This window comes from Leptinotarsa decemlineata, unplaced genomic scaffold (assembly GCF_025532065.1).
Source record: "Leptinotarsa decemlineata unplaced genomic scaffold, Ldec_3_MD MMD2_tig00026282_RagTag_RagTag, whole genome shotgun sequence".
Classification (NCBI taxonomy): domain Eukaryota; kingdom Metazoa; phylum Arthropoda; class Insecta; order Coleoptera; family Chrysomelidae; genus Leptinotarsa; species Leptinotarsa decemlineata.
In genome coordinates this window covers 15,946,259-15,971,024 of record NW_027412668.1, presented here as the reverse complement: position 1 = coordinate 15,971,024, position 24,766 = coordinate 15,946,259, and the positions used below count along the sequence as shown (strand labels likewise).

The 24,766-nt window shown below is 35.4% G+C and overlaps 1 protein-coding gene and 1 pseudogene across 4 annotated transcripts in view; one reads left to right on the top strand and one right to left on the bottom strand.

Moving 5' to 3' along the window:
* LOC111504603 (voltage-dependent T-type calcium channel subunit alpha-1G) overlaps nt 1–24,766 on the bottom strand; it is a 639,024-nt gene that overhangs the window by 423,095 nt on the left and 191,163 nt on the right. The window lies entirely within an intron of this gene.
* LOC111511234 (mitochondrial uncoupling protein 4 pseudogene) lies at nt 17,318–18,480 on the top strand (annotated as a pseudogene).

Genomic DNA, 24,766 nt, shown 5'->3' with positions numbered 1-24,766 from the left:
CGATAGTTGTGCCTGTTAACTGTTAAGTAGGTATTTCTAACTTTTTTGGTTTCAAAAGAGTTTTTTCTCATTTCGTGGTAACCGCATGAGTAAAAAAAATAAAGGGTACGGTCATATTTCCTTTTTTACGAGCTTTTCAATGAGCCCATACACAACATAGGTTTGCATTTGAAATTAAAAGTTGAGGAGGGTTGCAGCTAAAGGAGTTGCAGCTAAGGGGTTGAAAAAAAATTATTTCATTTTATTGCCAAAAATGCGTAAAACTTGAAATCAACTGACGTGTTTCATAGCACAGGTATGCTGTTTTTCAGCATCTGTGAAGAAAATTGATAAACGTTTTTGTCAAAATGTATTCATTTGTTTCGTAGTTATATTTTTGATAAAATTTTGTGAAATAACTTTTTCAAGTACCTGCCATTATACAATACAATACAATGCAATACAATACAACACATTCATTTCCAAAATGACCTGTAGAGTACAAGTGTAGGATAATCTCAAAATTTGATAGACTAGAACAGGGGAAAATATTGATTTTTATTCATTTTTACTACCCTGAAGAAGCTTTCCACTAGAAGCGAAAGCTTGGCAAAGTTAAGCAGAGTTTTTGATTTGTGATTTTTTGACTGAGAGATCCCGTTATTCCATTCTACTGTATATATATATATATATATATATATATATATATATATATATATATATATATATATATATATATATATATATATATATATATATATATATATATATATATATACATATATATATATATATATATATATATATATATATATATATATATATATATACATATATACATATATATATATATATATATATATACATATATAATCACATAATCTTGCATCTATCCTCGTTTTGTACAGGAAATATGCTGACACTGAGAACTGCTCTATTGAAAAGGAAACGCAACCTCGCTTATAAATCCTTCCGAAATAAAACCAATAAACCGTTACGTTTTATTAAAAAGTAGTTATACCATCTGTGTAGCGAGCCAAATCTGTTCCCGACAGGATTCACAATTTCAGAATTAACTATTGCGTCGGGAGTAGTTATGAAGAAAATGAAGGAGATATGTTATAGAATGAAAAATAATTGAAAGAACGCGATATTGGCGGGTTTGTAATACATCGCGATGTTCTTCATGCTATATTTCTGCTTATACGTAATAAAGGACAATACAGTCTTCTAAATTTGTGAAACAGTTCAACTTCCACGTTAATTTCAGAAACTAATATTAATGGTTAAGTCTGATACTGTGACTATGGTATAAATCATACCATACCATTGAAAATGTTAATTGTGAACAGAATTTATTTCAAAGTGACGTGAAAGACTAACACATTTCAGTTGCAAAATCTTAAAAACACTATTATATTTTCTTGAATACAGTTCAAAAACTGGTATTTCTCCCATTAAAGCCATTTCAAGGGTTAACTAATAATATTAGCGAAAAACACCTCTTCTGGTTTTGAAAACAGTTTATTGTAGCCAGACTTGATTAAAGAAATATATTCATATTATGATTTAATACCATTTGTAACAAATGTTAGTAACAGCTAAAATGTTACGTTACAGCTAGTGCAGACGGAGTACTGTTGAATGTTTTCTGTATCTACCAAGATACTTGTAACCGTTACAAGTCGATCCACCATTTGTCAACTTCAAGTCTCGCATACCTTAAACGTAATGTAAGTGAACGAGGTTACGTTACAGAATAATTGACACACCCAAAACTCAAAATGCTTTTAGATCTCAGTGAAAACAATGATATCAATACTATTGAAATTAGTAACGGAGGATCAAAATGAAAAGATAAAGAAAATCAGTTGAAAATCGATAATGAATTATTGTATGAAAAGTAAAAATATTCGACTGAAATCAGAAGAACCACATTTAATTAACTGATACTACGTGTGAATCTACGAATGATTTCGGTAGGGCTTATCTTCATTTCTTCTTCAAAATATCAAAAATAACATCAATGTAAATGTGATTCTGGGAATGAATTATTATTATTATACTAGAAGGAAAGTATTCGTAAGATGATTCAATACCTTTTGTGAAGAATGTTCGTAACCGCGAAAATGTTACGTTACAGCTAGTGCAGACGGAGTACTTTTGCGTGTTATTCGAGATAACCTTGAAGCGCGTAACATTAACAAGCCAAACCATCGGCATCGTTTGTCGATCCTAACCGTAACGTTACTGAACGATATGGTTATGATTTGGAATAATTGACACGCCTGAAACTCAAAATGCTTTCCTGTAAGCGAACCTTCATTTCCAACTAGCCGGTGTTACGTTACAAGGCATTAGCTCATATTGATTCGCATTTTAAGTTGGCTAAACGTGAGATCAGAAATACTTTAAAAAATTCAGAAGGAAATTCTCAATAAATAATAATACATTATTGACGAATATCATTATTTCTGATTTTTTATAACAGATAATAACAAATATAACGAACTTTCTTAGAAATTCACTACAGTGTTGTGTGTGTCTTCAATTATAATAATTTTATCCTTGATTACATCGATATTTTTTTTTCAAACTCCCTTTTCATAAAGAAATGAGAAATATATGAATAATAATTCACATTGAAGATGGGAGAATTTTCCAAGAACGTGCTTGAATTGCAAAATACGTCGAAAAACACATCGTTCAAGGCGAATGTGCATGAAATCTACATATTCCCACACTTATGATTTCGAATGGAAACTCACGTCCTTCTATGAGAACATTTATTGATTCTTGACATGGAAATAACATGGAAATCTCGGAAGTTATACGCGAAGTTGCAGCTGGAAGTTGAAAATGTGTTTGCCGAAGGCGATCATATGAGTTTCGTTCGAAGCAAACAAAAAGTGCAAAGTTTCTATATAAGTTTCAACACGCAAAAGAGTTATAAATCTAGAAAGCATTATCATGTACAGTGTTGTCCAAAATGGAGTTCTCCCAGGTAAAGATGGAGCAAAAAAAATACTTTCAGTGAAAAATTATTACTTCAATATTTCTACTGGATAAACCGATAGTTACAGTTGAATTTGAAGTACTTTTTTTCTTTCATGAAATTTGCACATTGAAAACTAGCATTTAATGTAGAAATTCATTGAAACAATATCCATTAGTACAATCGTTACTGATTCTTTTAATATATGGAAGTGTGGTTGTTATGGAACCCCAGAATAAATTAGCAGAATTCTCCGCCAACACAACATAGCAACATCATTCGTACCAGAACGTACAATAAGGTCCATGCAATACGGAAGCTAACATGGAACTCTAACCTACAGAATAGAGCAAAAACAGCATATTTGGCATGGTGTCTTTCACCCCGTGTTGTCACTTGGATCTACACTGCAATAAGACCTATGTTAACGTACGGAGCCATCGCATGGGGACCCAAAGTTCTACAAGCAACGGCCATCTGAAAATACAGGGATTGGTTTATTCAAACATCACAGGAGCCATGAGAATAACACCAACCGCGAAAATGGAATTAATTACTAGTCTAACCCCCTGGATCTGTACGTTAAGGAGGTTGCGTTAATGGCCATGTGACGATTGCGTAGTAGGAATGGGTCAATTGAAGCTGAGCCTATGGCAAGAAGTGCTCAATGCGCAACCTTTGCTGCAGGTAGCTAGTGATGCAATTGAACCCAGGTATATGAACCCTACAAAATACAAATAAAACAGAACACAGAGTCAGATGCTACAAATGCAATACGCATTTATACACACGGCTCATGTGGAGTGTACTCCTGATCACTTAGCATAAGGATTAAGTGGGGAATGGGAAAAATACCAACCGCCACAAAAGAAATAACCTGGAAAACACAGAACATGGAGCGAAACCCGGAAAAACAGCTCATCATATACTTTGTCCGTGAGAATCTTCGAGTTAATATATAAGCTTAACGGGGTCAAATTGCACGATCTCGGTTTCCAGTGGCATGAGCTGTGTGCCACGTAGTGCTGTCCTGTTGAAACCACATGTCGTTGGTGTCCAGATCATCAAATACAAGCCGAAAGAAGCTGGAAGTCATTAACCTACAGTGCTGGCCGTTGACAGTGATGGCCTAGCCAACGTCGTTCTTAAATATGGATCGATGACACCGCCAGCCCAAAATCCATACCAAACAGTTACTTTTTTGGAATGCATTGGACGCTTTTGGATCTCGAGTGGATTGGTATCGTCCCAAATTCGACAATTCTGTTTTTTCACGTACTCATTCGCGGAAGATTAAAATTATTGTCAGTTGCCAACTGCTCCAGAACCCATTGATTGAACACACGTCATTTTCTAAGATCGTTCACCTTCAGTTCTAGGGTAAGTTAAATTTTGTACGGGTGCAGGCCTTAGTAACGATGCAAAATTGGCCAAATTGTGGTCTGCGAAAGGTGGAGTTCTTGTGAGCGACGCGAAATCGACTGCCTCGGATTCTCCTGCACACTCTCACCAGTGAACCAGTGGACTCAAATTTATCCACCACATTGCGAATAGTCCTCTTTGTAGAACGATTATGGCGACCGTAAAATGGGCGAAGCGTGCTGTAGTTGCCTGAACAAAGCACCCATTTTGATAAGACAATTTTATTATTTACACTTGCACAGGCTGAATAAATAACAACTTTATTGACAGATGATGTATCTTACACAAAACTGCCAAAGTTCAGAATTCCCTCTTGGAAAATCCTATACAATGAGAATAATAAATCAAAACTTACAATCACTGCTTGACATCAAATGATATGAACAAGGATCATTTCCCAAAAAATGGAACACAAATCCTTTCTCATAGAATATGTAACATTACTGAATCATGTCATAATAAACAAAAAGGTTTCGTCCTCTTCTTTTTTGTTATTTTGGAAATGATTAGTTTATTATGAATTAATTTTATTTCTAGATTGAAATTTATGAAAAAGCAATGCTCGAGCGTCGACGGGAATGCACCATTACCGATTCCAAAAATACGACATGAATAAAGTCATTTTCAGTGAAAGATTGAACATGCATAGATTCGACGTCGTCACGACGAAAGGGCGTAAGCGACATTTGGTAAATTTTACAGGAGGCGGAAAAAACGTTTGAATGTGTTATATTTCAACTATTCTTTACAAGTTTTGCATGAATATTCCTCTAATATGTCCTTCTCATTTATGAGAGAAAAAATATCGAAAAGAAATTTAAATTATACAGTTATTGAATAAAATGTCGCTTACGCCTTTTTTCTGTTTTCGAGTGGCGCTTAAGCCTTTTTCGATGGCGCTTGCATAAATCAGGTTCTTTCCATATCCATTCAATTTGGCGGTTAGAAGTCGATTACGACTTTTCATTATTCGGCAATCAAATGAAGAAAAACATGGTGGTTACGACTTTGAAAAAATAAAATAAGTAATAATATGATTATTTTATTAAAACTCAAAAAAAAAAACACAATATATACTGTACAGAACAGAAAAAAACACAACAAAGACTTATATTTTTATTGTCTCAGAGACAGCTAGATTTATCGGAGGTATCGGGATAAAAAGAGTTATCGTCTGTTCTTATCTTCATCGCCATATCCATGATTTTTTTGGACCTTGCCGACATCTGAAAAACAGGAAAAAAAATTTGCGTGAAGCGAATATTTCAATTATAGAATAATTCAAAAAATTCTTGTACCAACCACAACAAGGTACATGGATGATTCATTGAACGAATTATTGGAAAACTACTTTGGTCATACAGTGCGTTCAGAAATGAAAGAAACATAACCCTTCCACTTCGTCGTTTCAACAACGTATTGCTTTGAAGAAATCAGGTATAATTATGATTAGTATTATACCATGAGTCGTTAGCGCTCACCATAAGAAAATTCAACACTACAGGGTTTAATGCAGTGAGTTTGAAAGAGTTCAGAGAAAGTTATTTATCATACTGAAAGTTGCAAATATCCGCCATTAATATGACCTGTCGCAGATACTACAGCGTCATGTATATTAGGTATAGAAAACTTCGAATACAGAAATATCTCCGAATTTTTCGAAATAGGTAACTTATAAGATTAATAATCGAACCCATTGTCGTTGAACTCCTAATTCTGGGATGCACTGCCAATTCTGGGATACAATATTATTTAAAATGTTCGTTAGAACAAAAAAAGATTGCATTTTTCATTCCGACACGGAAATGTATCATCCTGTATCTAAAAATAATAATTATGCGTAAAGTAAAACTGAAAATTGAAAATAAAATCAGGGGCGTAAGCGACTAAGCAGAAACCAAAACTTACAGAGACATTGAGAAAGAATCGAGAGATTTTTGACGAAATATTGAATCAGTTTTAATATATATATTGCTGTTCTACAGGTTGTTACCATATTTATTCAAATTATTGAACGTTTTCCAATTAAAAAAGTGTATTGAGTACTCAATGCTATAGATATAGGAAAATGGCGCTTACGCCCACCTAGAAATCAAAAATAGAAAAGGGCTTAAGCGACATAACCAAATAAATCGATTTTTCACTGGGCTAGATCATAATTTTGGTACCTAAATATTCTTCAAAGGCATGCTAGGATTGAAGGAAATAACATTCAAGTGATTACTTCTTACCTTGTTGAGGATTCACTTTAAAAAAAGGATTGGGCGTAAACACAACCTCACAGCATGGGAACTAGTCAGTTACTACCGACCGAGTCGATTTTTTACTGGAACATTTTTGTCGCTTAGGAAAGTCAAAGCCAAATTACTCGCGGTACGAATTTTTGTCGCTTAAACGTTTCGCACCATGAATAGACACGATTTCGAGCAATACATCGCGATGAAAAACAGTTTTTTCAATTTTTGGCGCTTACGCCCTTTCGTCGTGACGACGTCGAATGGTCTGAATATGTAAATTCATATGTACGATCACAGAATAGAGTGAATTATTGAAGAGAAACAAGTAGGATTTTTTGTGAATACATATTTACTGGGCCACAAAATGTTTCAATTAGTGGTCGATTCTCTCAGAAAACAGACGATTAGAAGTTGAATATAAATTTTTGAATGAATCACTCAATATTTACGACAATAACTGAACCAATAATTTGTTGACCAGTTTGTTTTGCGATATAAATGAAAACCTTTTGAAATAGTTTACTGTATGTTTTCTACTAGTACAGGCTTTGATAAAACGGCGACACGTTTTTTCGCTATTGGATAGTTTCCTCAAGCAGTAATGATAAATTACTCCCAAGTTTTAACCATTTCATTTACTATCTCTATCTACCCACAGGTATGATATGTGTTATTGCCTAAAGTTAATATATATAATTAATTATAGGTAAGGAAGATAAGATAATCATTTCATGGAAAACACGATAATTATTACATGTAGAAATTATAGAAGGTGTAACCAAATAAGTATAAAACATTCAAAGAGGTGATTCCTCATCGAAAAAAATATTTGATCTTTCTTATAAAGAAATTTCATTGGAGCATCCCTTGTTAAGATACAGCCCCTTAAAGGGGGTACATAAAATTTGTACAACAATTTTTTTCACAAGCACTGAAAAAGTCACAATTTCGAAATTAACCTGACGTTTTGTACAACCAAAAAGACACTTAGCCAGAAATTAATTTGGTTTACCCCATCGTTGTAAGGGGTGGAAAACGAAACCCATAAAATTTATTTCCAATGTAACTTTTTGTCTTATTATTTTTTTGCCATTCAAAAATTCATATCCGATAGCCTGTTTCATTCTAAACCAAAAATGTCTACTGGGTTTTTTTGCCCAAAATAAACCAGTTCACAGCAAAAAATTATTTTAGGAACAACTGCAGAGATACATTGTTATAAAAGCGAAAATACGAAACTAATCTATCTAGTAGGTCGCTATTAGCGATAGTGACAATTAAATTGGTATGACGCTGTCAGTTTGTGAATTTTCGAAATTGAACTAATACCAATTGTGTGTTGTTGTTCTGTTCTCAATTTGTTACTTAAATAATTCACTTGTTATTAAAATGGCATACACAAATGAGAAAATGGCTGATATGCATTACGTTTACAGTCTGTCGCAGGGAAATGGGTTAGAAGCTTTTAGAAGAGATGCTGAAATGTATCCTCAACGGCAGCATCCTTCACATAGAATATTTGCTCGACTTCATCAACGATTACGAGAATATTGTTCATTCGACAAAAGAACGCAGGATTGTGGTTGCTATCGAGAAGTATGAACACCACAGCTTGAGGAAGCAGTACTTAATTTGATTGAAGAGAAAAACCTACTACCAGTACTAGAAAGATTGCTTTCCAACTGAATGTTGATCATATGACGGTATTTCGAATTTAAAAGGAACAACTCTTATACCCTTACCATCTGCAACGAGTACAGGCACTGTTACCGCGAGACTTTCCGAACCGTCTTGAATTTTGTAATTGGATGCTGGAAATGATTATAAGAAATTGTGACTTTCTGAAGACGATAGAATTCACAGACGAATGTAGTTTTTCTCGGGACAAGATTATTAATTTTCATAATTATCACATATGGGCTGATGAAAACCCTCAGGCTATTGTCGAAACTAACCATCAAGAACAGTTTTCGCTTAACGTGTGGCTCGGAGTTATTGGGGATGATTTAATTGGGCCTCATTTTTACCTCCTCGATTGAATGGTGAGGCATACGTTCAATTTTTAAGAGAAGTGAATCAAGTACTGCTGGAGGAAGTTCTTTTGGGTGTCAGAAGGGATATGTTTTTTTATGCATAATGGGGCTCCCGCCCATTTTAGTTAAATAGCACGTCAGCATTTAACTGGAACATATGCAAATCAGTTGATAGGTCGAGGATGATCACAGAACTGACCCGCTCGATCCTTGGATCTCAATCCTCTCGATTTCTCTATTTGGGGACATTTACAGCATTTGGTTTATCGTACTCCTGTTCGCGATGTGGAGGACTTAATGAACCGCATCATCGATGCGTGCAGGGTAATCAGAGAGACTCCAGGAATATTTGAGCGAATACGTGACTCAAAGCGCTGACATCTAGACGCATGCGAAATGTCTGAAGGTAGACATATTGAACATTTACTATGATTTCTACATGTTGTGGGTTTTTTTATTAATAAATTAGTTTTGTTTATTACCCTTCAATACCCTTCAATCGTTTAATGCAGGTACTAACTACAAAATACCAATAAATCCAGTTCGCATTAATGACGATGTATCTCTGTAGTTATTCGTAAAATATTTTTTTGCTGCGAACTAGTTTATTTTGGGCAAAAAACTCAAACACATTTTTTGTTTAGAATGAAACAGGCTATCAGAAATAAATGTTTGAATGATAAACAAATAATAAGACAAAAAGTTACATTGGAAATAAATTTTAGGGGTTGCGTTTTCCACCCTTTACAACCATGGGGTAAACCAAATAAATTACTGGCTGAGTGTCTTTTTGGTAGTACAAAACGTCAGGTTAATTTCAATATTGTAACTTTTTCAGTGCTTGTGAAAAAATTGTTATACAAATTTTATGTACCCCCTTTAAGGGGCTGTATCTTAACAAGGGATGTTCCAATGAAGTTTCTTTATATGAAAGATCTTATCTTTTTTTGATGAGGAATCACCTTCTTAAATGTTATACACTTATTCAGTATAGGAGAGAACGACGTATGATTCACTGTTGAAAACAAATATAGCAGAGACTTGTTATTCAAATCAATTTGATCGTTTATAAGAGTTTTTGAAGGTAAGGTTTCGAATATTTTCTATGCGAATGAACAGTTCTGAATTCATTCATCACGCGCATGTCCCTCTGTAAGGAGATAAGTTCATTTTTCCATTTTGACACCTGTTTCTATATTCTTCAAATGTTCTACCAGTTTGACAACAATTTATGAATTTTCGATGTATCATGTTTAAATTATTACGAATTTCAAAGTTTCAAAGGCCGTGTTCACACCTTCATTTTGTAAGGAGTCTTCACACTAGTTGTCTCAAAAAAGTTAACGATTTCAATGTATTGAATTGACTGAAACCTGTGAAGAATATCTATTCAGATATGCTTCCTACTACCTTTGTTCCGATAGTGAAGGTGTATGTTTTGTTATTCTCTTGAAAAATTGATATGCGCCACAAGCATTACAATCAGTATTGCCCGTATCCCAGTTATTGATAATAAATAAATAATTTCAATTTTTGATCAACAATAACATAAAAATGAATCCTAGAAAATACTGAAAACGTCAACTTCGACAATTCATAAGTCGAAGTTGAAGATTTTTCATTCTTGAAGATTTTTCATTCCATAGAAGTAAAAAATGAGTTTGAAAATTACCTATCCATTTAGCCAGCAGACAGCTATTATAAACAATTAAGTCAATTTGGACACAGTCAATATAATTTTAGAGCATAACGACATAACGTTGGAATATTCGCCTCATTTAAACGAAAAATTGTGTACCACGAAGGAACTGTCACTCCCAAATATAATTTTCCTTGAGTTTTGTATTTTTTGGCAAAATTAAAGATTTATGCATTCCTTGCATAAACAAGAGAAATAAACAATGTACAGTTATTCAGATACAATCTAAATAGCCCGAATAACTTCGTTTACTTTGTTCCGGGAATTAACGGAGCGAATTGGAATTCCGGTATAACAAAGATTTTGTGAATGTCAATTTCGTGGCAAGAGCTGATAATATCAACTATGTCTCACAGCCTCTAGAATATCAGTATGCAAATAACCCTGGAAATTGTGCCATCATTTAGCATTTCTGGCATAAGCCGATTAGAGCACGTCGACACTTACTTTTCTACGGTAACTTCTGCAAACCATTTATCAGTCGACTTCCTTACATTCCAGAAATTGGAAGTACATTGGAAGTGACACGAGAGAGTTTCTTCGAAGTTCAAAATTAAGAAAGTAGGTAAATTAGAATGGCTGATATTCAAAACACTATTTAGTTCAGCGAGTTATGTAATTGTTTGCCTGTTTTATAAGTCTGTCTCCAAGTAATGATATTAGATGATACACTGAGAGAGAACATTAATTTGAACAGAAAACTATTTTGACATTTTCAATAGTGAGGATTACCTGGGAGACAACAATAAAGAAAAGTTTCTATTCCAAAACTGGGAGCCTTCTTTTTGCCTTTGTTGTCAGCTACCTCAGCCGATCCAATGTGTGCTAGTAAAAGCACACTAATGTTGCGTCAAGATGGCAACAGAACAGTTTCCATTCTGAGGAAACTCCTCTTTGCCTTAACTTTGGTATGAGCTTCACTTCCCATAAAGTTATCTATAGAAGGGAGACAAATATCTAACCTTTCTTCGATGTTCCAGACTATCAAGGTTGCAATCGATGCTGGTGTCTCTAATCAGGAAAATATCTCTTTTCTGTATAGAATCCAGCAGCTTCAGGTTATGCTTGGAGCCGGGGCTCAAAACATGAGAACAATACTCCAAACAAGGTCTGATCTGATGTTTATCAAGCATCAAGAGTTGCTGTAGTGTGTACTGTTTTCTGGTTCACAACAGTGTTAGAGCTTTTGAGAAGCCACCTTTGCCATACCAGCCAATACCTTTGCAACAGTGGCAGAAATAAGTAGAGTGAGGGGAACTGAAACTCCCCAAAAGCCTTTGCAAAACATGCCACCGTGGACCAGCCTACCCAAGCTAAGGTGTAATGAATTGTGCCGACAGCTGAATGGCCGCAGGGTGATATGCGGTTACTGCGGTTACTGGGCGAAACCCCATTGTAATCAGCCTGCCTCTAGTAATGAGGGGCTTAAATTGTTAATAAATTCATAATGAACAAAAAATACTTGAAGCATATTCATCATAACTGCAATAGTTTGAAAGTTATTATAATTATAAAAGCAAAGGAGCGAATGAAAAAGACAAGTATCAAGGTATCACAATATTGAAAGTTTTATAAAAAATAAAATAAATGAAAAAAAAACACATAGTTACTTTTATTATAGAACAAAGTATTGAAAAAAAAATTAAAAAAATATTTTGTTTATAACAATTTTTTTGAAATAAACAATCAAAAAAATTATTAAAAAAAGAAGTTTTTCCAAAACCTTAAAGAACAATAGAATTTATGATTTAAAAAAAACCGTTTTCTTAATTTCAATATTTAGTTGCAAAAAACGATTATTAATTAACAAACGCATTTTTTAGCAACAAAGAAATTTTTTTAGGACACCATTTTTTTTCTAAAAATCATGAGATTTTTTTCCATTAACATAATGCAAAAGAAATTTTCGAATTGCTTGTGAACAATGTATTTGTTTATAATAGATTTATTAACAATAGCTGTAGAAAATTTAAAAAAAATTAATTAGTTTTTAGCCATGAGACATTGAAACAATGGAAAATTTGAAAAAAAAATTGTAATGTATTTTTTATAAAATTATGATTTTCAATTGTCAATAAAAAAATAGAAAATAACAATTTTTTTATTTTGGCAACGATAATCTATTTTTTGCCTATTAAGGATAACTTCACCAAAGAAAAAAATGCCAGGGTTTCAGTTTATTAATTATAGGGATTTTTATATTAACTTTCAATTTAGAGAAAGTTATTAATTAACAAATTTATAATTAACGTTATAAATGGTATAAAATTTTTTTGACTGCGGATTATTGTTTATTGATGTATCCCAACATTACATGAATTTTTTCATTCCTCAATATTTACATTTAATATGTTTAAATATTTTTTTTTGTTTTTATGTCAGAGTGACGAAAGGCGCGCGGAAGCCAGACTACCCGCTTTTGGCTCTATTTCCAGGGCTCTGTGAAAATTATAAATAATCGAGATACAGTTTCGGCAGTTGGGACTTTTTTTACGCAAATTTATCGATCTTTTCAAATCTTTTTTCAAATTTTCAAAATTTTGAAAATTTTCCGGGATATTAAGAAAAAACTAAAGCCTTATTTTTTTCACTCAATTGTTTATAACTTTTGTAATTTTTATCGGCGCGTTTCCGGACCTTTCCTTAAACTTTCTAGGCAGAAATACGAATCGAATTTTTGGACAGGGCTGAAAAATTTTACAAAAAAAAGTACATGTGAACTAGACTACTTGGCCTACACCTGCCAATATAAAAGAGATATCTCTTAGTGACCTGTTCACCTTCCTGGAAAAGACAGGATGGATGATGACCTAAGAGGACAAATTCTCGGGAGGATGTACAATGGGTCACATGTGACCTAAGTGCTGTGGGTCTACACTCACCCTCCCTACTCTACAGATACAGATCTGGTTCATAGACTTTTATCTTTATGGAGAAAACTGATGCTTGGATTTTCATGGCATTGAATTGTACCTGGTAATTTTCACCCCATTTCGAAATCACCTTTATATCCTCATTAAGATATGCAACCTCTTGCTGCCGGTGAAAATGTGGACGAGACATGGAATGACGAGACAAGTGTGCTGTCGTCAGCAAAGCAATATATTGGATTCTTGGTTTTCTCCAATGAGTCGTTGAAATATAATAAAAAGACGGGTTAGAGACAATATGGATCCCTGGCTAACACCAACGTTGATGGTAAAAGTATTCGAGAGATATCCATTGACGGCCACCTGCAGGGAACGTTCTTTCAGAAAGCTGAAGAGCCATACTCACCAGCAAACCCTCATGCCACAAACGGCCAAATGCCTTAGAAATATCATGCGCAACAGCTCTTGACTCTCCATGTTGCTGGATTGAGTTATTCCAAATATGGGTGACATACGATAAAGGTCGCCTGTTGATCTTTGTTTTCGAAAGCTATGCTGATGATCGTTCAAGATGTTGAAGCCTTCCAAATAATTGAGGATATAATGGTTTACAGCTTTCTCTATGATTTTTGATATCACTACTAGCAAAGCGACTGATCTGTAGTTATTTGAAAGAGTTTTCTTGCACTTGTTGGAAATAGGCTGAACGCGAGCAATCTTCCAACAAGAAGGAATAACCCTTTTCTACTTTTTGTGAAGTTTCAAAATCTGAAATTTAGTTTTACTATAATGATTTTTCAATTTGGGGTCTGACACATCCCACCTGTGTTGTTATGCAAAGAAAATTCACCAGGACAATACCGGGTTGATATGTTCAAACCACTCAAAATAGCTGTATCGTCAGTCCCACAGATTCCTAGGACAAACTGGACTGCCGATAATTGTGCAACAATTAACCGCGTCGATGAATTTCAGTGACCCATAATATATCACTAAAGGACTAACCTGCATACCCCGTCGGTCATTGGCAGAGGGAATCCTTATTCAGTTGGACTACCCGCCTGCATTATATTATTGCTGGCACTAATCGTTGGAACCGTTGATATGTGGTCTGAAGACAATGACATGATTAACCGATTTGACGACACGTAAATAGGTGATTAATAATGTGGGAATTTCATTTGAAAGCTCGGCTTGTCTGTGGGAATAGAGAGGAAGTTCATACGTATATGCATATTAGTTCCTGATTTAACCAAACGATATTCCATTGACATTGCACTCGAGCTAGAATCAAATTACATTTTGAATATGTATTGGGTGGATATATATCGATTTTTTATTATATTAATGAAGCTCATGCATATTCGAACTCAGACAAAATACTAATGTTTCGAAACATTTTAATTTTATTTTGTTGGATTATTAATCACCGAAATGATATTCAAATAGCTTTTTTGGCAATCTAACCAGTTTCATACAATAGAAACTGCACTCGCTAACACATTTAAAGTTGATACCTGACTTTTATTGACTGGATCTAGAACGAAATATAAGTTGATCAAGAGTTATCTAATGTTCAAAATAAGTTTTGCATGAATGCCAGAAAACTGAAATTGACTCACTGAAAAAAATGAGTACATTTTTTAATTCACAAAAATGGCGTCTAACTAGCACATTTATTGCAAAATTGATCAAGGTTATCAGACAAATTCGTTTAGGTGACCCGAAAAGTCACAGGAATATCAGACAAATTCGTTTAGGTGACCCGAAAAGTCACAGGACTACCCATTGGTCTAAAAATTTTCACTTCAGAACTGCCAACTGTCAAAATTATATGCCCGTCAACTAGAGTCAACTCTTTGCTGATAAAGAAGAAATACCTTTCAAATACTCAAAATGCATAGAAACTCTGGTATTTCGCCGCTTTGATTTTGTTTTGTCAAATGCTCTTAGACCTTTCACGAAATCAACCCAACTTTGTACACTTATCAATAGATGGTGCAAGAATCGAATTCGGCAACATTGATCGCGTATGGAAAAAAAAGATAAAAGCGTTGAACCGTATGCAGCGAATACAGGAATTGTTTGAATTTCATACAGCGACTGGAATCAGAAATTACTTACTACTACCTACCGTGGCAAAGCAGCTTCAACTGCAGAAAACTGGTGAGTGCAAGTAATTTGTTTTTTATTTTAATATTTAGAGTCAGTATTTATTTTATTGGTAGAGTTAGGCTTGGCTACAAAAATTGCAGATCCGCATTCAAAGATGCATTGCCACCCTGGTGTTTGCACCGATTCACTTTTTCTTCGTCAAAAACTCTCAACGCGAGAAATAACATTGATTCAACTTTGTACACATGTTGATGGTTCAGATCTTTAATTTATGGGCCATGATGTGAAAGAGAATATTTTACCTTATAGTATTTCATTCCTAACTGTAAACATTGGTAATTGAATGACCTACTTGACATTGGCAAATTGCGTCACTTGAGTTGTACTCAGCACCTTTGTGAAATGAACTCTGGAATTTTTTGGATTTCTATTATTTTTTCATAGGTAGTGCCTTAGGTCGAGAGTTTTTAACAAAGTATCTTACGTAGGGAAGGGATATTCTATGCATTTTCATCATTGCTATCAGTGATCTCCAAGTCAACTAAGAGGAAAATTGGTAAGAAGCCCTCAAATACCTAGAACGTTGTAGATATGATAGTATCAGCTTTATCGAGAAATACAAAATACTTTGACAATGGTTTAGGCTTCACGAAGGTGGCGATAGTTGTAGAGATGGCAGTAGTTGTTTGAAAATCATCACTGTATTGGAAAGTACACAATCTATAGAGCATATGTTTCAAGTATGAAGACGCTGCGTTATTTAGTAATCATCAATAGCGAATGTTTTAGGTGAATTTGTGAAAATGAAGAAAATTTGTCATCATTATGTGGTACAATACTTTCATTTGAAAGCCCAACTGATATGGAAGCTGAACTATATTCCACTCTGGGTGAGTCTGCTCCTTCATTCACAACAGTAAAATATTCAGAAGCAGAGTTTAAACGAGGCCCTACGAGCTACCAAGACAAGCATCGCAGTGAGTGGCCGACCAAATGAGGTGATGACTCCAGAAACAGTGAAGAACATCCACAAAGCGGTACTGAATGATCGTCGACTGAAAGTGATTTAGCTAGCAGACTTAGTAGGCATTTCAAAAAGTACGTACATCGTATATTATCTCGAAATTTGAAGTTGAGGAAGCTGTGTGCAATATGGGTGCTCAGATTCGAGCAAGAACAGCGCCGTGAAGATGTTCCAACTGAGTGCTTAGCGAAGTTTATGGAACAATGGGTCCATCACTTCACAACCGAAACAAAATAACAATCAAAACAGTGGACTCAAAAGAGAGAACCGGCTCGAATGAAGGCGAAGACTGTTTTACCTGCAGGCAAGGTCATGGCATCGGCTTTTTGGGATGCGCGTGTTGTAATTTCCATTGACCATCATGAAAAAGACAAAACTATCAACGGCGAATATAATGCGGACTTGTTGCAACGTTTGAGTGAAGAAATCGAGCAAAAAACGACGGCAGTTAGCTAAGACAATGCACCAACTCATAAATACATTAACGAATTGAAGTTGTGACTTCATGCACCCTATTCGCCAGATTCAGCTCCTTCAGATTATTTTTCTGTTCCCAAATTTGAAAAAATGGCTCAGTGGCTCAGATTTTTCATCGATGAAGAAGTGGTGTCGGCAATTGATGGCTATTCTGAAGAGCAAGACAGTTCTTATTATATAAACGGTATCGAACTCATTGAACGTCGCTGAGAAAAGTGTATAATAGAGCTGCAGGGGGATTATGTTGAAAATTTCATGAATTTTTTTCCAAAAATTTTTTCTTTGTTGGGCCAGGTACTTCTGGGACCACCCTCTTAAGTATTTGACTGACCTGGGACTATTGATTGTTTCGATTTTCATTCAGCTGCTTTTTGCAAGGCCTTAGTTTGTTGTGTGACCCATAAACGACTTCAGAAGGTTTGAAGGTACCAGTATGATTTATGTCCTAGTCAGTTTCAATACTTTTTTCGAGAATAACAAAATCGTTGAGATAACTGTAATTTTTGACAGTTAACGGTTCTGTCTTTTCGAAATATTTGACATTACAAGTATATACCTACATCAATTATAAACAACACATCACAGTGATAATGAGAATAGTATAGGAATGCTAATATGACGTCCGATGATTCCTCTGAAAAATCGAATTCCCCAAGAATAGACGTCAATAGTTTGTGGTGTATATATTTGGTGTCGGTAGCAGCTGCTTGCAATGCAGAATTGTTCACTTTTCCTCTAGATTTAGTCAAAACAAGGCTCCAAGTGCAAGGGGAAAAAGCAGTATCACTTTCACATACTCCACACAGGGGTATGTTTGGAACTATGGTTGGAATAGTCAAAGAGGAAGGTTTATTCAAACTATGGCAAGGAATAACTGCAATTTTCGCCAGACATTCAATCTATTCAGGGTCGCGCATAATGGTGTACCGAGAGGTAAAATCATGGGTTATCAAACATTCTCAGAACAAGGAAACGTTCCAACTTTGGCAATCAGCTTTTTGTGGAGTAACAGCAGGGGCTTTTGCACAGTTCATAGCTAGTCCCACAGATCTCATCAAGGTTCAAATGCAAATGGAAGGAAGGCGACGTCTACAGGGACTTCCGCCACGGGTTAACGGAATTTACGACGCCTTTCAGAAAACTTGGAAAGCTGGTGGAATCAAAGGACTATGGAAGGGTTGGGTTCCTAATGTGCAGAGATCCGCTCTAGTTAGTTTGGGAGACTTGACCACGTATGATATAGCAAAAAGATTCATTCAAAAGAGAACTAGTTTGCCAGATGAAATGCTACTGCATGCTTTATCGAGTTTTTGTGCTGGGTTTGTAGCAGCCGGTATGTCGACACCAGCTGATGTTATAAAGACTAGAGTCATGAACCAACCTTACGATGAGAAGGGGCGCGGTCTGCTCTATAGTTCTTCGACAGATTGTTTGAGAAAAACCGTAAAAGAAGAAGGTTTAGGAGCTTTATACAAAGGATTCATACCCACATGGATTAGGCTTGCGCCGTGGGCTCTCACCTTTTGGATTACTTACGAGCAGATCATCACATCAATTGGAGGCAAGAACTTCTGAGTCATAAATATGGAGAGTGTAGATAGTCAAGTAATAAATTGATATTCAAAGTGAGATTTTCTGATTTACGTTTTTCTTTTCTCAGTGCCTTTCACCTTCATTGGATGATGTAGGTTGAATCAATTGAAGTATTATTATTTTCGAAAAAGAAGAGATTTGACGATTATGTTACTCAAAAAAGTCTTGAAAATATAAAATTATCAATGCTGACTTATGTACATTTGCTAACAAATCGGCCAACGAACGATGAGTGTAAAGGCCGCTCTAAAAATGTGATATTTCAGCAAAACCAGCATTGTAGCGGCACCATATAGTCTAAACAGAACTATTGATGTATACATATAAATTGCATACGAGTACGTATTTGAATTTTTCAACTTCCTTGAAGTAGTCTTTGCTCTGGATTCATTTCTAGAGGTTTCAATTTTACTTTCAATTTCCCTGTTAGTACTTTCACAAAACATTCAAGCAGTGATGAAGATGTTAATGAAATAATTCAGAAAAATCAGTAAATTACATACAAACTATTTTCTTCAAACCGATAAAATGAAGAATACATTGACGGCCAGGTCATCAAAACAGAATTTTACACAGATGAAACGATATTTTGCAACAGCGATTAAAACTGACTTCCATGAAATTAACATCTACAGCTTGTCTAAACTAGGAAGAAACTTGAGAATTTCATCTCTCTCTCACGCAGTCTCCTAACGAAAGCGCATCTTAGGGGAGGTCCCAAGCCGAGACTTTGAAGTCGCTTCCTAGATTCGACAAGTGATGTCATCATTCTTGAATCATACGAGACTCTCGGAGCCTAATTGTGCATCATTTTCAAAATTTCAATCATCCTCAGTGTCCACATTGAACCAATGCGGTAAAAGTGAAATTAACATCCAAGTGTCATTATTTTCGAATCATTAGTTACTCTTAACCCGAGGCGGCACTGTAGAATGCTAGATGGCCGCTTGGAGGGTGGATGGTGGAGGGGCAATGCATCCTGGACGCAGTGATATGAAGCCAGTATCCAACTGACAGTGGAAAAGTAACAATCATGCCTCTCTCTAAAGTTGCCAAAAAATTTTACCAAGTTCATATTCGAGAATTATAGTGGCAAATAGTGTTATAAAAAAAACCGTGGGTGCATGCTTACAATTTGAGGCGTCAACAGAACGGAGAATTCGTGAGAGTCTACAAAAAAATTACGACAACACCCTGACAAATTTTACTGAATGCAAATTGCGAAGAACTTCAACGAACTTCAGAGAAGGTATATCAGCAGTGACGTCAAAATTTTTGAATTTTTCCTTAATGGGTCTGCTGGGTCCCAAATTGCCCTTCTTTTGTATATAGAACTTATTACGCTTTCCTCCCTAGTTAGGCTACCCGGCTGGAATCTCAAACAAAACTGATTAGATTGGATAGACGCCTGGCGTACCTTCGGATGGTTTCTGGAAGTAAGATGGTAATGGGGCGCCACTGCGGCTACCGTCGTTTTGTTGCTCACGTTTGTAAATAGCAGGATGTTCGCCAGGCAGCTATCTACCATCCACCATCCTACCAACCTTCCTGCAGTGCGGCCCTGGCCTTAGGGCCTAGTTATGCATCATTTTCACAATTTCAGTCACTGTCACAGTCTTAATAGAATTAATTGTACCGAAGAAATTAAATATTATGATATTCAGAAATCTCAATTGAAACTTCTTGGTATAATAAGACATTTTCAATTCGAATCGAACCATTATACTAAATATCAGCAATTTCATCATAATCGAAGAGAATACGCGGCGTACAGTTAATGCATTCAGCCACCTCAAGAAAGTCGGGTGACTCGGGTGCCGGATCTGCGGTAACATGTCTTGACATGTGAGCGCACCTCTCTTTGTTGAAATATGTCGTGCCTTGGCACAACATATTTCAACAGAGATATCCTATTGAAATCGATCAACCGGTTGCTCTCATGGTATTACTGGTATTAACATTTTGAGGTTTCATCCGAATTAGTAGGTTGACTGCATTATAATCAATGAGTTTGTAGATCATGTGTTTAGTTTCTTGGTTAGTATTCGTGGAGTTGCCGAGGAATCTGTGAAAAAACCTATCTTTTTCCATTCCGGAAATTTCTCAATCGCAGAAACCAGTATTATTTCAGACAATATATCACCTTTAAAGAGAAAATGATTCGTATATCTTATGTGAATGGGATCTGCCTATGTCAGATCCAAAGAATTTGTAATACGACATGTAGTTTTTGATTTTATTATTTCAAGAGAAACTTCAATTATCTTGCAAAAAAAATTTGTTTATTGTTACTCAAGAATTTTCACAGCTAATTACCGATCAAAAATCGAATATGTCAAAAAATCGAATCTGAAACTGGTTGACATTTGGCAATGACATTTAATAAAATGTCACTTTTTTCACGATCACATCCTGTGAACATTCAATCACCTATTTCCAATATTTTCACAGAAAACAAAACTTTAATATCATCAAAACAACTCTTTTAGTATGTTTATGTATTCATGAACACCACTTTTTCATTTTCACCTATTTTAAGATGCTTCGACTAAACTTCCTGAAGCGAGCAGAGTGATAAACTCAGGTGCAATCTGTTTTGAGAAAACTTCATATTCACCAACCGTTTCCAGAAATACAGAAGGTTAAATATTCAGATGGTTTACTGGCACTTCGTCACTTTCTTGCTACTCTGAGAGTTACATCTGAAGTTACATCGTATTTTGTGTTGTGTTTATTCCACTACATAATGAATTTTGTGATAGATATGTTTGCGGGAAAGGGTAATGCTCAAATGTTACAGTAGCTTTCTAAAATTTTTCTCTTGTGCAGACTGATTTCACACCTTATATTGGAAAGTAAGGATTATGTTTGTTTCATGTAATTACAAACGTTATTGTAAGTCGAACAATGCAAAATAGATGCAAAAAGTCGAACTGAAATCTTATTTTGCCCAAACACCTGTTAACTTGTTAACTGTTTGGACCATTTGGTGTAGTAATGAATATTACTGGAGTTTTATCCCAACACCAAACCGTTATTTTTAACACCTCCACACGTGTTTCGATCACCAAGTGATGATCTTCAAGAGGAAGAATAAACAGTTTAATCTCCCTCTGAAATATGATCACTTGATGATCGAAACACGTGTCGAGGTGTTGAAAATAACGATTTGGTGTTCATTTCAGGAGAAAAAATAAACAGTTTACTCTTCCTCCTGCAGATGATCACTTGGTGATCGAAACAAGGGTCGAGGAGTTAAAAATAACGATTTTGTGTAATATTCACCTGTAAACTGACTAACTATTCAATTTGACTCACTCACTTACTAAATCACAAGTTATTGAGGGAACACTCACGATGAACTGAAAATGTTTGTTATAGAACGATGATTTGAAATAGATATTAGTGAGCTAAATTTTTCAATTCTTTTCAACTGCTTCATACACTTCAGTGTCATATGAAAAATGTAGGAATGTTCGTCTCTCCATTCCAAAATTTTTGTTTCAACCTCTCCTCTATAGCTGGGTGAACACAACAACACAAAATGTTGAGGACGTGAACTCAAGGGCGTCTGTGATGTGGTTCTCATTGATCCTGCTACTCTCAAACGGGCCAGAACTTGAACCTTTCCTAATTCATTAGAAATCGCTTACTTCAATTTCTGTCATCAAACTGAAAATGCATTCGTTATCATGAGTTAAGTCAATATATCGAGTATAGATTCAACTTTCATATCTTTTCATGCGCCTTTTTTTATGATTTCTGAATGTTAGTCCTTGATAAGACTGGGATATCATATCAATCTACAATATTTAACCTACTCGACAATGGAATTCCTTCACCAGTTTTGGTGAAACTAGTTCCTTTTGTTTGGATTACTTGGAGAATGGTATTATATTCAATTTCAATGGACTTGCATGGGTTCCTCCCCTCATTATATCGTTATATTTTTCTAGACTGGGATAACAATCATACAGTGCATTTCTTTAATATCCTCCCCTTTTATTTTTTGAACGGGTCAACTCAAAAAAATGAAATTTAGGATAATAAAATTAATGCATGAATACTTTATTTTCAAGTGAAATAGTGCATCATAAATGAAATAGTCAGATGAAACTTTCAAGATGGCGACTGGGCGCCATCTGGAAAAAAAAATAAATGAAAAGGGGGGTCTTGTGACACATCATTTTGAAGCTCCTGACAAATACTTCACAAATACTTCACCTACTACAAAATGGCGAAACATTTAATCATTGCCTGATTACATTGACATTTAACTACATAATATGAGGTATAAATCTTGAGGTCGGTTCAGAAGATGCTCGAAATGGTTGCCTTGAACTTCTTGACTTATGAACAGCCTATCCGATATTTCACGCCGAACATTTACGAACACAGTAACGCCAATCTCTCTACAACTATTTATTATTCTCTGCCGTATATCCAATATTGAAGCAGGTTCAGTTTCGTACACCTTTTGTTTCAAAAAAAGTCCAAAGGTGTCAAATCTGGCGAGCGGGCTGGCCATTCTGTAGGACCTCGACGGCCAATCCATCAACGACCGGGAAAAGTAGTATCCAAATCGTTTCTTACTTGTCTGGGGACATTAAAGAAATGCACTGTATGTATTGCCGTAGTAATACTCCATGTCAATAAAGGCCCAGAAAATGTAGTTCCTTGTTCCTAACGCCTGGATGTTGGTTAGATTATATAAATTTCTTAAAGGAGTTTCTTCAGCCAGTATTAAATTCAGAAAAGAAGAAACTGTAAAAAAATGTTCCAATTCCAGTTTGGGTGGCTTTTCTGAATTTCAATGAGAATTTAGCAGAAGTTAAACCAACTGAAGGTGAATACTCCCTCAGTAAAGCATGATTTTCCCAAAGCAAACTTAATAAAATTGAGACATATTATGCCTGATAGTAAATTCCAGTTTTGGTAAATTATTGTTTGCGAAATTTCAACCCAAAGCTATATTGAATAGACAATATTATTTAAACAGGTTGTGAATATCTTACAGTGAATATATGTTGTGTTATAAAGAAATGACTTAGCAGTGGTGCAGTTATCTGAAATGAAAGATGTGGTGCGTGATTCCCAATAAAAAAAAATTGAGTTTCTGAAGTTTCAGTCAACAGGTCAGCGATATTCGAAAATCAGAGCCCAAACAAATTGCATTTATGAGTCAACACCAGTTCAGTGCTGTTTTGACCCGCCACTATTGTCATCAGTGGTGCAAGGCTGAACCGCAAATGCTGGACTTGAATACGAAGACAAAGGACTCAATCTTCGAAAATCAAAGGTAAACGAGGCTCCTCAAGGGGGTCAGCGGCAGAGCCAGGCTTCGACATCGATCGCCAACGAGGTTCGTTCTCTGTCTTTTACTGCAGCTTCCACTGCAAGACAATCAGCCGCAAATCAGAGCCAAAACACAACGCATTTATGATTCAACAGAAGAATGAAACTTTTGCTCTTGAACCTATGTTGCAGAAAAGCCTCTCTTCTCATTCTAATATTCCTTGCTGCAGAGCCAGTGGAATTAGACACTCGTGATGCTAGGATCTCTAGTTGACGAAAAAGCCAACCAGTACTAAAAGTACCAAAGTTATTCAACTATGGATTTATTAACAAAACTTTCCTTAGACGACTAACAAAGATGAATCAAGTTATATCCATGTTGGCACCAGATTATAACAAAAAGTAACGGAAATGGGGAACCTGATGTTTTCACGAAGTTGGGACCCTTTACTTCCTTTGAACCCAAACCTTTCTGTTGACTCTCGACATACCACAAAATGAAGAAATCAAATAATGTGAACTTGATCATGTGAGAGACATCACTGAAATAAAACGTAAAGAAAAAGACAAGCGGCAAAGTTGATTAGACTATTACCAGAGAAAGCTGAAATGCAGTGAACGAAAAAAACACGAGATTCGTAACGGAACTTGTCATTGGACACTGCCCACATAAGATTTAATTTTGTGAAATGAGCAAATATGCGAATCTGCCACAGAAACTGCAGAATACTCGCTCTGCAAATGGCAAACTCTGATCTGCAAAAGTTTCAAGTTTCTTGAAGGGATAATTTTATCACTATGACTATGATATCAAGGAACTGATTTTACAATCTACAGTTATCTGCACCTCATGATCAACATTCACTCTAAACTAGTGTAATTTGAGAGTAGTCCCGAATTCAAGTTCAAAACACTATTCCTTTCCTTTCCCGGCGAAACGCCAATGCTTCCTTGGATAGAAACAGAAAAAATCTCTATCTCATATAGAGATGTAGATTTCTCAACGTCTCTCCATCACAGCACGCTT